General features: G+C 41.8%; 1 long non-coding RNA gene across 1 annotated transcript; it reads left to right on the top strand.

Moving 5' to 3' along the window:
- Window positions 1-1,035: 1,035 nt before the first annotated feature.
- On the top strand, window positions 1,036-1,722 carry LOC133116375 (uncharacterized). Its single transcript, XR_009705860.1, has 2 exons — window positions 1,036-1,151; window positions 1,283-1,722. It is a non-coding gene; the product is annotated as an uncharacterized LOC133116375 (long non-coding RNA).
- The last annotated feature ends 13,301 nt before the right edge of the window (window positions 1,723-15,023 follow it).

Here is a 15,023-nt window from a genome sequence, read left to right as displayed (position 1 = left end):
GAAAAACCACATAATTTCTGGTCATTCTGGTATCCTGTTTGTTCCATAACTGCCAACATACTTTTCCGGAGTTCATTATTGAATAATTCCAGCTGCCCTGCCTTTCTTTGTCCCTCTGTGAGGGTGATTTGTTTTCTCCACAGTCATAAATACACTGGTGTGAAAATGGAACAGTGACCCTGTCTGTCTGCTTCCCACAGCATTGCCTAAGGCCACTCTGGATGTAGAGCCAAAATGGCATCCACTGTACACCTTATTACAGTACACTGCATTTACTTACTGTAGCAGATGCATTACAGTACACTGCATTCATTTACTGTAGCAGATGCATTACAGTACACTTACTGTAGCAGATGCATTACAGTACACTTACTGTAGCAGATGCATTACAGTACACTGCATTCACTTACTGTAGCAGATGCATTACAGTACACTGCACACACTTACTGTAGCAGATGCATTATAGTTCACTGCATACACTTACTGTAGCAGATGCATTACAGTACACTTACTGTAGCAGATGCATTACAGTCCACTGCATTCACTTACTGTAGCAGATGCATTACAGTACACTGCATTCACTTACTGTAGCAGATGCATTACAGTTCACTGCATACACTTACTGTAGCAGATGCATTACAGTACACTTACTGTAGCAGATGCATTACAGTACACTTACTGTAGCAGATGCATTACAGTACACTGCATTCACTTACTGTAGCAGATGCATTACAGTACACTGCATTCACTTACTGTAGCAGATGCATTACAGTTCACTGCATACACTTACTGTAGCAGATGCATTACAGTACACTTACTGTAGCAGATGCATTACAGTACACTGCACACACTTACTGTAGCAGATGCATTATATTTCACTGCATACACTTACTGTAGCAGATGCATTACAGTACACTTACTGTAGCAGATGCATTACAGTACACTGCATACACTTACTGTAGCAGATGCATTGCACTACACTTACTGTAGCAGATGCTTATGTTCAGAGTGACGTTCAGCACAGGAGCAATGTATAGCAGTATGCATCCCTCATCTCTGTGTCTCCACAGGCAGAGTGATGTGTGGTCTGGGTGCTGCTCCTCTCCTGCTGGCCACCATTGTACTGTGTGTGAAATGGTACAGGAGACCAGGTGATGTGCTTTCACTGGGATGCACACTTACTCTCTAAAACATGATGTGTGTTTCAGGGCTCAGGCTGCAGCTCTGCTCACTCACAGTTCTCTCTCATCTGTTGTGTCTGTACGTGTTTGTTGATGTACAGGGCCGTCTAATGAACCAGCTGTCCGCTACACTGGAGGGAATGTGGAAATTGCCATATAAAACACACAGAGGCTGGGTGCGTGTACTTATGTGAAATGAGAATGAAGTCTGAGAGCTCAGGACTCTTTTTTCATCATTGTGATGTTTCTCAGCTTGCAGGAGGGGAAATTGGGGGTGCAGTCATGGGGGCATTTTCGGGAATGGGAACAGGAAGATGTTGTGTCTTTAGAGCGCAGCATCTGTACGATATGAGCAGAGTTTCTGATTCACCTGGGCTGCACTTGTGATCCTCGTGTAGTTAGTTTGCTTTGATTGCTGTATGTTTGTTCTACGTTAGGTCACTGAACTTTATGTTTGATGCAGTAAATTGACATAAATTGACTGAAATTGAATATGTATGTCACCACGTGTCTGTATGTATTAAATTGGATAGATGTTAAACTCTGTGTTACATTATTTTTAAAGTGTAATGTAGCTGTGTTACTCTTCCTCTACAACGTGTGTCCCTGCAGCCTGTAGGGGCTTCTTCTCCCTGAGAGATGAGTGCTGTCACACGAGTGTCATCTGCTTAATCAGTCATGTGACAGGCCTCACTGGCAGAGCTCATATCACTGGTGTCCAGTGCACAAAGCAAGGGAGGTAGAGCGCACCCTAGTGGTGTCCCTGTGTTCCTGCAGACACTGCTGGGGTCATCCTTTGAAGCCACAGGGAATATGTTTAAACAGTATTAAAGATCTATAATCAATGTTTTTACATGACCATGTGTATCAAGAAGATGTTTCCATCATGTATAGTATAAAAAATCAATGCATAGTCTTCACTTCTTTAGGCAGTGTTGGCCAATGATAGATGTCAACATAGTAGTAATAATAGTAGCAATATACTTATTTTGCACTTGCCTGATTTATTTCCAACATGTGGAATATGTCCTCTTTGGGACCTTTTATTACTCTACATAGCTTGCCCACAGACTGTCGATACATAGCATACAGTTTGTAAACTGTGATTAATTGATAGATAGCCGGCTGTATGTCATTCTGGATAAAAGTGCAGCAGCAGATATATCCCCTGCAGTATGTACTATATGGGCTTATACATTGTTTCGCTTTCTGCACTCCAGCACATTGGTTTTGAAACAAAACTGTCATTTTAAAAAAACTGGCCAGACTGTGTGTGTGCTGAAGACCACCCACATACTTCCTGTCTACTGAAAAAAACATTTCCTCCCCACCAAGAGGGCAGAAACCACAGTGCTCACAGTGACCTGCAGAAAAACTTGCAAATGAGTTGTATCCAGTACATACTGCTATTGAAAAACTAGAGACTTCTGTACCGGTTTTTCTGGACATATTGTTTGGTGTCTGACATATGGAAGAAGCTCCATACCACAGTGTGGAAAGCACTGATATTGAACTGCACAGGACTGGGGGGAGGGCGGTGGCTGGAGGTATATTATCACTGTAGATATGCCCAGGGCTGTATTAAGGTTTTACTCTGTCATAAGCACGGGCCATTTCTATGTTTGCAAATACATACCCATATATGGGCAAAGAGCAGAGTGCTCACATGCAGCTGGCCGGCTACTCTATAAAACATCATAATATCTTTAAAAAGATATATTCAATGGTATCTGTAATTATGAAATCAGAAGACTAATAATATTATCCGCTGCCAACTGCATTGTCAAACGCACTAGCTTCATATATCAATGCAATATTCATTTATGGGCTCTCTTGGGAGAGAGGAAAGCGCCTACTGCCACTCTCTGCGCTGACAGCTCGTCATTGTCTCTGTGAACCCGATGTAACGTAGTCACCTAATCATAATCAGCGGTGAGTCGCATTTTCTGTGGGCTATTTTACATATTAGCTATCTAATTAACACATTAAGTTCTATCAGTGTTTACCCGGTTAGCAAACTGCCCTCAACAGTAAAATAACCATATTATACAGAGGGCTCCCCAAAAATGTAAGTAGTAGGCCAAAGAGAAAAGGTAGCTGGCCAGGGGGTTTCAGATGAAATATCATAGTATCAGGCACTCAGAAGGGAGGATCCAATAGCGAGACCACAACAAAAATTATTTATAAAATAAGGTGTTTATTTTCTCTGGGTAGGTTGGTACAGCGAGGGTCAATAGCCAGCAAACAGTTATAACAGGGATAAGGCAGTTTATAAGCGATAGTCCAGGCAAAGGGTCAGATCTCCAGCAAAAAGATATATTGAGGATAATCCAAAGAATAGTCGTGGTCACAGGCAATGGGTCAAAAACAAACGGGCTAATTAAACAGAAACACAATCCAGAAACGAAGATAAACAGAAACAAGTCGGAAAAACTACGCGTCAGAACAAGACAGAAGGAATAAGCTAAACTTGGTTGGGGACGAAACAGGTCAAAACAGGTGTTAGGTTTCGTGTTTTTAATGTTCTGCATTCTGCCTATGATGTTAGCATTTTCGTGTTTTTGTTACCTCTGTGCACACCTTAGTCTCCCTGTCACTTCATTCATTAATTTCACCTGTTTCACTTCCTGATTGTTTCCCACCTGATTCCCATTCCCTCTCGTTACCTGTGTATAAAAACCCCTCTGTTTGTGCATTTAGTTGCCAGATTGTTATGTGTTTAATCCATATTCTCCAGCATTTTCGTATTGATACCATTGGGCGAAAGGCAGGAATACACCCTGGACAGGTCGCCAGTCTATCGCAGGGCACACACACCATTCACTCACACACTCATACCTATGGGCAATTTAAACTCTCCAATCAGCCTAACCTGCATGTCTTTGGACTGTGGGAGGAAACCGGAGTACCCGGAGGAAACCCACGCAGACACGGGGAGAACATGCAAACTCCGCACAGAGAGGCCCCTGCCGAAGGGGATTCGAACCCAGGACCTCCTTGCTGTGGGACGGCAGTGCTCCCCACTGCACCATCCATGCCGCCCTGTATAATGACGAGGAACAAATTGTTTTATTTGGAGCATCTTTGGGAGAGACTGGCAAAGGTGTGTGTGCAGACAGTAGCAACAAGCGAAGGAGAAAAAACTGGCACATGACACCACTGTATTTTTTATAAAAATGTATTGTTCGATTTTGTACTTGTCACAATAATTAATCCCACCAATCTTCAACATCCTTTTAGTCTTACAATAATACCAATCTTATTATTATTATTATTATTTTATGACAGAAGCAATTGAAGCTGCCTAAATCCACAGAAGAACTGTGGCTAGTTCTCCAAGATGGAGAAAGGGTGGTCACACCAAATATTGATTTGATTTAGATTTTTCTTCTGTGCATTCTCTTCTTCTGTTCATTTAATTGATAAAAAATAAACTATTAACATTTGTATTTTTGAAATAATTATTTCCACACCTGCCTAAAACCTTTTGACAACAATATCCAATTTTTTAAAATTATATTTCCGACAAGGTGAAAGTCTTCTGAGCATTTTCATTAGTTTTTGAGAACAAGAGCTTTGGAACTATTAATCGTAAAAATGTCAACTTCATTTGGAAATGCTCAAAATACTTTCAGGCAATCTTATCCGGAAAGGTCCAGGGTGGGTGCAGGTTTCTGTTTTAGCCAAGCTTCAACTGATTAACTACTCATGATCCATAGATCCCTCAAGATCTTGAAATAGAATCGCGTGACTTCATGCTGGGCTTAAACGGAAACCTACATTTGAGCAAAAAAAGGAAATGGGAGGCCCCAGCAAATGTCTTTCAGGGAAGGGCTCAGTTTATCTTAGAGCTCAGAGGTGCAGGTCTGAGGATCCACTCTGCTCTGTGGAAGGGTGCGTTTGTCTGCGCTGAAGATGGAGAGATGTCTGCTGTTCCTCTCTCTCTCCTCCCTCCTCCTGCTCTCCACAGCCAGTGAGTACCAGCTTCATCCTCCTCTCCTGCTTCTCCACACCCAGTCAGGGTCAGAGACTGGGGGCCAGGGCCAAGGGGTCAGAGGGTCTGCTGGTCAAAGGGCTCTCCAGTAAGAGCAGGGTTACAGGCAGCCTGTAAACACCACAGATTACTGGAGGGACATTTCTCTGCATGATTCATTGAGTTTTCATCAAACAAATGTTATTATGAATTATTTAGAAAATGTTTCTGTATTTATTTGACATACTCTCTTCACAGCAGTGCATTTGAGTTCCTCATGAGAGCACTTTAATAAATTATTTTTAAATATATATATTTTAAAAAAATGACAAAAAAAAAAAGTATACAAACACTAACAAGTACTAGTGGTAACGCCTGTGGAAACCTTTACTTTCTAAGCAGGGCTAAAGCAACATTGATCCAGAGTCAGACTTCTTATGAAGATCTTTTAAAATAACAGACTCTGAAAAGTTAATATCCTCAACCTCTTCTTATACAAATATATAATAATAATATATGAAATATTACTTAAAGCTCACATTGGTTTGAATATGTGGCATGGTTTTTTTTAAAGCATGTTGTCAACTAAAATTTAAAAAATAAATATGGAAATTTATCAAGTGGCGGCACGGATGGTGCAGTGGGTAGCACTGCCGCCTCACAGCAAGGAGTTCCTGGGTTCGAATCCCCGTCGGCCTCTCTGTGGGGAGTTTGCATGTTTTCCCCGTGTCTGCGTGGGTTTCCTCCGGGTACTCCGGTTTCCTCCCACAGTCCAAAGACATGCAGGTTAGGCTGATTGGAGAGTCTAAATTGCCCATAGGCATGAGTGTGTGAGTGAATGGTGCGTGTGCCCTGCGATGGACTGGCGACCTGTCCAGGGTGTATTCCAGCCTTTCGCCCAATGTATGCTGGGATAGGCTCCAGCCCCCCTGCGACCCTGATCAGGATAAGTGGGTTCAGATAATGGATGGATGGATGGAATTTAACACATGAAAAAAGATATCCTGATAAATAGTGATTGTTTAACGGGCAGGCATTTCATGAAGCACAACTACAGATATGAACTGTTTCCTCATGGTGAAAACAACATTCGACTGAAAACAAAACCATCACAAATGTGAAACATTAAAAACCCTTTTTGCTTTATATATAAAAAATGCAAAGTAGATGTGTTATGTTCGGCTCTGAGAACCCAAACGCAGACCACAGGATAATCCAAAATCGTTGTTTATTTGTCCGAAGTCGTAGCCAGGAGATCCAATACAATGACAAAAACGAAAGGCAAAAGAATAGTCGAAAACAGGTGAGGGGGGGTCAAAAATCCGGAAAATCAAAAGGCTAAAGTACAGAAGGGCGAAGGCCAAAATCGAAGTCCGAAAACAAAGCAGAATGTCAAAAAACCAGAAAAGCAGAAAGGCAAACGAAACAAAAGGGCAAGGCAGGCTTGGAAATCAAAAGGCAAAGGGGTTTACGAAGGGTTAGGCTTACGAAGTTTTCCGCACTAAGACTGATCAACGTTCTGACAAGGAACAATGCAGAGACTGAGGTTTAAATACATGAGGGAAGGTAACAATCTAGGCGGGGCTGGGGAAAAGGTGGGCTAAACAAATAGACAACAGGTGGGGAAACATAATAGGGTAATAACATCATAACAGGAGGGAGACAAAAACGCAGACTGGATGCACGTAACCAACATGTAAAACCTACAGCTCCAGGTTAGGGAGTAGACATTTGCATAGCTTGAAGACGAAGTGATAGTTAGAGACAGGTGCAAATACTTCGCTGAAACTAAACAAGTAATCAGGGATAGCATAGGGAGGCGGAGTTACAGAACAGTGCAGAAATACTAAGAGATGCGTTAGTGAGTTAGTCTCCCCCTCTCCGAACCTCCACCTCACGCTCATGACTACTGTCTGTTCTGGCTCCACGGTGGTGGAACGAACTCCCCGTTCAGGTCAGAACTGGAGAATCTCTCCCCACCTTCAAGCGCAAACTGAAGACGCACCTCTTCAAGCAGCACCTCTCCCCATCCCTCCCTACCTCCCTGTGAACCTTAATTGTTGTCTTTGTGATTTACTTTGTGTTTTGATATTTTTAGTTGGCTAGGTAAGCAGTATGTGGATAGTTAAGTTTGGTCACTTTTGCTTTGTTGTTTGTTTATTTGTTGATTTAAAAATAATAAATAAATAAATATAGGCACTGGTCCTTATCTTTGTTGTACGGGTAGCAATTGAAATTGTACTTCCCTCCAGGGTCTTTCAGCGCACTTATCCCTGGTTATGGGGATGCACTTTGCTGTACGTCGCTCTGGATAAGAGCGTCTGCCAAATGCCAATAATGTAATGTAATGTAATATTTCTAAACTACCCAATAAAAGTGATTGTTAGTTAGTTAGTTAGTTAGACAGACAGTAAGTATATCAAACGGATTAGTTCTGTACAAAACCTAGATTAGTAGTAGTTAGTAAGAATCGTGCTTTACAACATTTAACTACCAAGAAAAAGCCGGAAGTAAGAATCGCGAGTTGAGAAGGAATTTCTTGAAAACCCGAAAATACCGTAAACCCGAATAGTGGGACACGCAGACAGGGGAGTGACTCGGCTGGTGAACATTCAGACGCAGACATAACAGGGGAGGACAAATGAGAACTGTAATAGAAAACACTAACCGATGAGCTATGAATAATTAACAAGAATAAACATGAATACCTACAGGACAAATACAGAAACATTTCAAGATGCCATGCATACAGGTTTCTAGCCATGACTAATTTGCAACCCCTGTCCCGGGCCAAATTTTTTAAAGTTAAAACAGGAAATACAGAAGCAGTGAACTTCAAATAATACCTAAATATTAAAAAGTGGTACAGATAAAAGACTAAAATAAGGACAAACACTAAAATAAGGGCAAAGACAAAAATCAAAATGTTAATAATACATAAAATCAGTGTTCACAGACTTGCTTCAGTTTCAGCATGTGTGTTTAAAAATCTTGAGCTCTTTCAATGTTTTAATTTCAGATGGTAATGTGCTGCCTTAATAGGTATGTAATGTCTAATTAAGCGGAAGCAATTGAAATTTGTTTTGACAGTTTTGCACAACCTCTTTACATGATTATCGAACTTAAGCTGAGAGTCTAAATTAACACCTAAAAATGTCATTTCATGTACCTCATCTAGCTCTTGCTCGTCAATCTTTATTCTTAAATTTTCATTGAAATGTATTTTTTATTAAAAAGCACATTGAGACCGTCTTATTACAGTTCAGAGTCAGATGAGTATTTCAGAGCCACTGTGACACACCAGACATTTATTTTGTGAGCATCTCTGCTGCCATATGAGGGTTTTTTTGCTTGCACATATATAATTGTGTCGTCCGCATAGATTTGGCATCTAACTCTTTTACAGCAGTCAGGTAAGTCATTTACATATAAACTAAAAAGCAAAGGGCCTAAAATTGAACCTTATGGGATTCCCATTTGGCAAGTTTGGGCAGATGACTGGGTAGAATTTATTCTAACACATTGCTCTCTGCATTCAAGATAAGATCTAAAGCAGGTTATTGCATTGTTTGAAAAATGAAATCGTTGCAGTTTATTTGAAAGAATTTCATGGTTCACAGTACAAAAATACTGCTCCCACTACACTGCCTTCATCTAATGACTGTTTTATAGTTTCAGTGAGGTAACAGTTTGCTAACTCTGTTGAGTACCTTGGTCTGAATTCAAATTGTTTGGGGTGCAGAAGGTGAGTAGTTGTTTAGCAACTGTTTTTTCAAGAACCTTTGAGAGTGCAGATAAAATTGAAATTGGTCTATAGTTAGAGACCTGGTCAAGTGCTCCAGACTTGGAATTGGGGTGATAATTACCGATTTCCAGTGCTGAGGAAACTCATTAGTTCTGATTGATAAATTGACCACATGTGTTACTGGCGTTAAGAGAAGAGAACTGTGTTTTTAAAAATAAACAAAATAACAAAATTATCCTTGGCCTTAGATTGCCTTCACTGCGTGATAACCTTACCAGTCTTTCTTTGATCTACTTCTTTAATATAAAAGGATGTTGATTTGTCTCTCAGTGTATCTTTTACCTGTACTGGTTGGAAACTTGCTGCCATTTCCTCAGCTGATTGAGTAAAAAATTTATTAAATTTGTTTGCAATTTCAATACTTTCATTACTAACTAATTTCTATAATAAATTCCACTGTTGATTTTTGTGGGTTAGGCACTCAATTGGCTAAAATATTTAAGTGCTTCCAAAGTGCCAAGCTTTTCCCCTCTGATTCTGTGATCAACTGCATGAAGTAACATGTTTTTTCATCAGGTGGCGAATATCCTTATTCTGCCACAGTAAAGCCCTACTACACTGTGGGTGCTTCAATGAGTGTATTTCTGAATCACATCTATAAAGTGTTTTTGTCATTGTAGTACTTAAAACAGGTATTTAAATCTTGAATTTGTTTAATGTTATCCCAATTAATATTCTGTAATTCATTTTCGAATTGTTATTTTATTCTTCGGGATGCCTGTGAACTCTGGATAATTTTCTAACGATTAAAATCATGTTATGGTCGGACAGACCTGTAATTAAATTGTACGTCTTTGTCACTCACTCAGTTCTATTCGTGAAAATCAAATCAATAAGGGTTTTACTGACTTTAGTAAGTCTTGTTTGCTCACCCCCCCCCCCCCCTCCCCAATCTGTCTTTTCAAAAACAAACGTAACCAGGTACAGCAATTATATGTGTTGGGATATTACTCTTTAACCAAGATTCACTTCGACACTTCTTTAGAGGAACCATCCTTCCCCATCTGCAGGGGATCACGGCTGAGTGCAGAAGATGCCTCTTCTGTGGAAATCATTTTCACTTTTCCAGTCTTTACCCTGTTACATGTCATTAAGGTGTCTACCATTTACCAGATACTTTTATCCAGAGGGAATTAAAGTGTAAACACAGGTGCAAAGATCAGGGAAGGAAGTGCAGCAATTCTCTGGAGAGGGAAAATATCATCCCAGGAGACCCAACGTATCTGCAAAACTCCAATAAGAATGCACATCATCCCAGTCTAAATAAGTAAAATTAAGTTTTACAACTCTTATTTTTTTGATCCTGATTACATTTTGACAATGTCCTTTTTTGCAATGGCTTGGAACTTCTGATATCTGCACGTGCTTTTTAATACCATATCAGCATTCTCCTTCCAATTATCAGGCCAGTGAAACAGTTTTTGTGTCTGACAAAGTAAAAAGGTTTTCTCCCCCTTGTGGCCAACGTGTGTCCCTGCAGTCTGTAGGGGCTTCTTCTCCCTGAGAGATGAGCGCTGTCACAGAAGTGTCATCTGCTTAATCAGTCATGTGACAGGCCTCACTGGCAGAGCTCATATCACTGGTGTCCAGTGCACAAAGCAAGGCAGATAGAGCGCACCCTAGTGGTGTCCCTGTGTTACTACAGACACTGCTGGGGTCATCCTTTGAAGCCACAGGGAATATGGTCCAACAGGTTAACCCCTTCCCCGCCAATTATTTTGGAAAAAACCAGACAATTTTTAAATTTTTAAATTTAATATAGTATTTTTATGCTGATTATGAAAAAGAACTTGTATTTCATTTTTTCCCCATTTTTGTGGTTGAAATTTTATTTTGAAAATAAAAGTGTTTAGACCTGTTTACTCGTCCGTGACTGAAAAAAAACACATTCGGTCAAAACGTATATACTCGTCTCCGCCGGGGAAGGGGTTAATCAGTATTAAAGATCTTTAATCAGTGTTTTTACATGACCATGTGTATCAAGAAGATGTTTCTATCCTGTATAGCATAAAAAATCTATGCATATTCTTCACTTCTTTAGGCCGTGTTGGCCAATGGTAAAAAGCATTCTGCAATCTTGAAGCCTGTACAGGCATAGCAGCAAATACCTTTCAGTTTAAGGAAACCTTTCTTGAGTTGTCTTAAATCTGTTCATTCGTGAAGTTAATCTCTCTCTCTCTCTCTCTCTCTCGCTCTCCCTCTCTCTCTCTCTCTCTCAGGCAGGGAGGATGTGAGGCTGGTGAATGGTAGCAGCCCCTGTGCTGGGAGAGTGGAGGTTTACCATCGGGGAGAGTGGGGGACAGTGTGTGATGATCACTGGGACATGAGAGGTGCTGGGGTGGTGTGCAGACAGCTGGGCTGTGGAGATGCTGTAGATGCACTAGGAGAGGCTCACTTTGGACCAGGGTCTGGGAGAATATGGATGGCTCATGTGTCCTGCAGTGGATCAGAATCCTCACTGAAGCAGTGTGGGTCACTAGGATGGGGTGAACATCACTGTAATCATGGAGCGGATGCTGGAGTGATCTGCTCAGGTTGGACTCAGCTCTTACAATAGTCTTATACCAAATGGCACTTTGGATTTACGTGAGGATATGTACATTTTTAAAAGCAAACTTATACTACATGTGTCTAAAACATAGTATTTCATTTTTTAATGTTGTGTTATAAACTGATGTGTGCATTGTGCCATTCACTGAACTAACCAGAGTTTGCACAGTTGCAACAGACTCATGTTTATGTTCTTTCTTGTTATGTTGCTCTTATTTTGTAAATGTGATTGGCTCATCTCCTAAAGAGGTTGACAGGTAATTGTCTCACCTCAGACTGCAGTAGACGTGTGATTGGCTCATCTCACACCCTATGTATAATAGCTGTGCAGTCCTGTGTTCAGACAGCTGTGCTGAATGTTGTCTCTGGAATAAGGTGCCAGCCATTGCTAATGATTCTCTCTTTATTCTCTGTTCAACTGCAGAGGTCAGGCTGGTGGGTGGGACTGACCGGTGCTCTGGGAGAGTAGAGGTGCATCATGGGAGCTCCTGGGGCACTGTGTGTGATGCTGACTTTGACCAGCAGGACGCAGAGGTTGTGTGCAGGGAGCTGGGCTGTGGGGCTCCTCAAGAGCTGCGCGGGGCAGCTGCATTCGGCCAGGGCGAGGGCCAGGTGTGGGCAGAGGAGATTCAGTGTAGAGGCAACGAATCTCAGATTAACTTTTGCCCCACAGCACCCTCACAGAATCAACCCTGCTCCCATGGAAACGATGTGAGCCTGGTGTGTTCTGGTAAGAGTCTTCTGTGCACTGTGAGAGTTTCTGCGATGCTGGGTGAATATAGCCCCTTAATAGGCCATATGAGTTTATATTTAACAAGGTCTTTATTCATTATACTGTGAAATGTTACACGTCAGTATGTGTGAGTTTAATCAAGTGTGGAGTTTGGATGATCTCCCAGATATGTACTTAGAACCATCTCAACATCCTAATTTCCTCTGTTCAGGGCAGAACTGTTCTTACATCTGGAAAGGCAAACTTATATACTCAGTGACCACTATATTAGGTAGACCTGTACACCAGCTTGTTTATGGAAATATTGAATCAGCCAATAATGTGGCAGCACCTAAATGCCTAAAAGAATGCAGACATGGTGGAGAGGTTCAGTTGTTTTTCAGACCAAATGTCAGAATGGGGAAGAAATGTGATCTAAGTGACTGGTTGATGTTGGTGCCAGACAGGGTGGTTTGAGTATCTGCTGATCTCCTGGGGTTTTCATGCACAACAGTCTCTAGAGTTTGTGGAGAATGGTGCGAAAAACTAAAAACATCTAGTGAGCAGCAGTTCTGCGGGCAGAAACACCTTGTTAATGAGAGAGGTCAGAGGAGAAGGGCCAGACTGGTCAAAGCTGACAGGAAGTCGACAGTAACACAAACTACTACACATTACAGCAGTAGAACAGCATCTCTTCACACACAACGTGTCAAACCTCTAAGTAGATAGGCTACAGCAGCAGAAGACCAATAAGTCTAATAAATGCCTAAAACAGTGCTCACTGAGTGTATATAGTGCTATTATTTCAATTTGAGTATCTCTATCTCTCTCTCTCTCTCTCTCTCTCTCTCTCTCTCTCTCTCTCTCTCTCTCTCTCAGGCAGGGAGGATGTGAGGCTGGTGAATGGTAGCAGCCCCTGTGCTGGGAGAGTGGAGGTTTACCATCTGGGAGAGTGGGGGACAGTGTGTGATGATTGGTGGGACATGAGAGGTGCTGGAGTGGTGTGCAGACAGCTGGGCTGTGGAGATGCTGTAGATGCACTAGGAGAGGGTCACTTTGGACCAGGGTCTGGGAGAATATGGATGGGTGCTGTGTCCTGCAGTGGATCAGAATCCTCACTGAAGCAGTGTGGGTCACGAGGATGGGGTAAACATCATTGTAATCATGGAGAGGATGCTGGAGTGATCTGCTCAGGTTGGACTCAGCTCTTACAATAGTCTTATACCAAACGGCACTTTGGATTTAAATGAGGATATGTACATTTTTAAAAGCAAACTTATATTACATGTGTCTAAAACATAGTATTTCATTTTTTAATGTTGTGTTATAAACTGATGTGTGCATTGTGCCATTCACTGAACTAACCAGAGTTTGCACAGTTGCAACAGACTCATGTTTATGTTCTGTCTTTTTATGTGCTCTTATTTTGTAAATGTGATTGGCTCATCTCCTAAAGAGGTTTACAGGTAATTGTCTCACCTCAGACTGCAGTAGATGTGTGATTGGCTCATCTCACACCCTATGTATAATAGCTGTGCAGTCCTTTGTCCAGACAGCTGTGCTGAATGTTGTCTCTGGAATAAGGTGCCGGCCATTGCTAATGATTCTCTCTTTATTCTCTGTTCAACTGCAGAGGTCAGGCTGGTGGGCAGGACTGACCTGTGCTCTGGGAGAGTAGAGGTGCATCATGGGAGCTCCTGGGGCACGGTGTGTGATGCTGACTTTGACCAGCAGGACGCAGAGGTTGTGTGCAGGGAGCTGGGCTGTGGGGCTCCTAAAGAGCTGCGTGGGGCAGCTGCATTCGGCCAGGGCGAGGGCCAGGTGTGGGCAGAGGAGATTCAGTGCAGAGGCAACGAATCTCAGATTAACTTCTGCCCCAAAGCACCCTCACAGAATCAACCCTGCTCCCATGGAAACGATGTGAGCCTGCTGTGTTCTGGTAAGAGTCTTCTGTGCACTGTGAGAGTTTCTGTGATGCTGGGTGAATATAGCCCCTTAATAGGCCATATGAGTTTATATTTAACAAGGTCTTTATTCATTATACTGTGGAATGTTACATGTCAGTGTGTGTGAGTTTAATCAAGTGTGGAGTTTGGATGATCTCCCAGATATGTACTTAGAACCATCTCAACATCCTAATTTCCTCTAATCAGGGCAGAACTGTTCTTACATCTGGAAAGGCAAACTTATATACTCAGTGACCACTATATTAGGTAGACCTGTACACCAGCTTGTTAATGGAAATATTGAATCAGCCAATAATGTGGCAGCACCTAAATGCATAAAAGAATGCAGACATGGTGAAGAGGTTCAGCTGTTTTTCAGACTAAATGTGGGAAGAAATGTGATCTAAGGGGTTGATGTTGGTGCCAGACAGAGTGGTTTGAGTATCAACTGATCTCCTGGGATTTTCACGCACAACAGTCTCTAGAGTTTGCGGAGAATGGTGCGAAAAACAAAAAACATCCAGTGAGCAGCAGTTCTGCGGGCAGAAACACCTTGTTAATGAGAGAGGTCAGAGGAGATGGGTCAGACTGGTCAAATCTGACAGGACGTTGACTGTAATGCCAACAAGTATGCATTACAGCAGTGGCATCTCTGAACACACAACGTGTCAAACCTCTAAGTGGATAGGCTACTGCAGCAAAAGACCAATAAGTCTATAAAATAAGATTATGTTACATTAATGGCATTTGGCAGACGCTCTTATCCAGAGCGACGTACAACAAAGTGAAAAGTGCATATCCATGACCAGGGATAAGTGCGCTGAAAGACCCTAGAGGGAAGTACAATTTCAACTGC

Source organism: Conger conger, chromosome 2 (assembly GCF_963514075.1).
Source record: "Conger conger chromosome 2, fConCon1.1, whole genome shotgun sequence".
Classification (NCBI taxonomy): Eukaryota; Metazoa; Chordata; class Actinopteri; order Anguilliformes; family Congridae; genus Conger; species Conger conger.
Note: the sequence above shows the minus strand (reverse complement) of the source record. Positions and strands in the feature narration are given on the sequence as shown.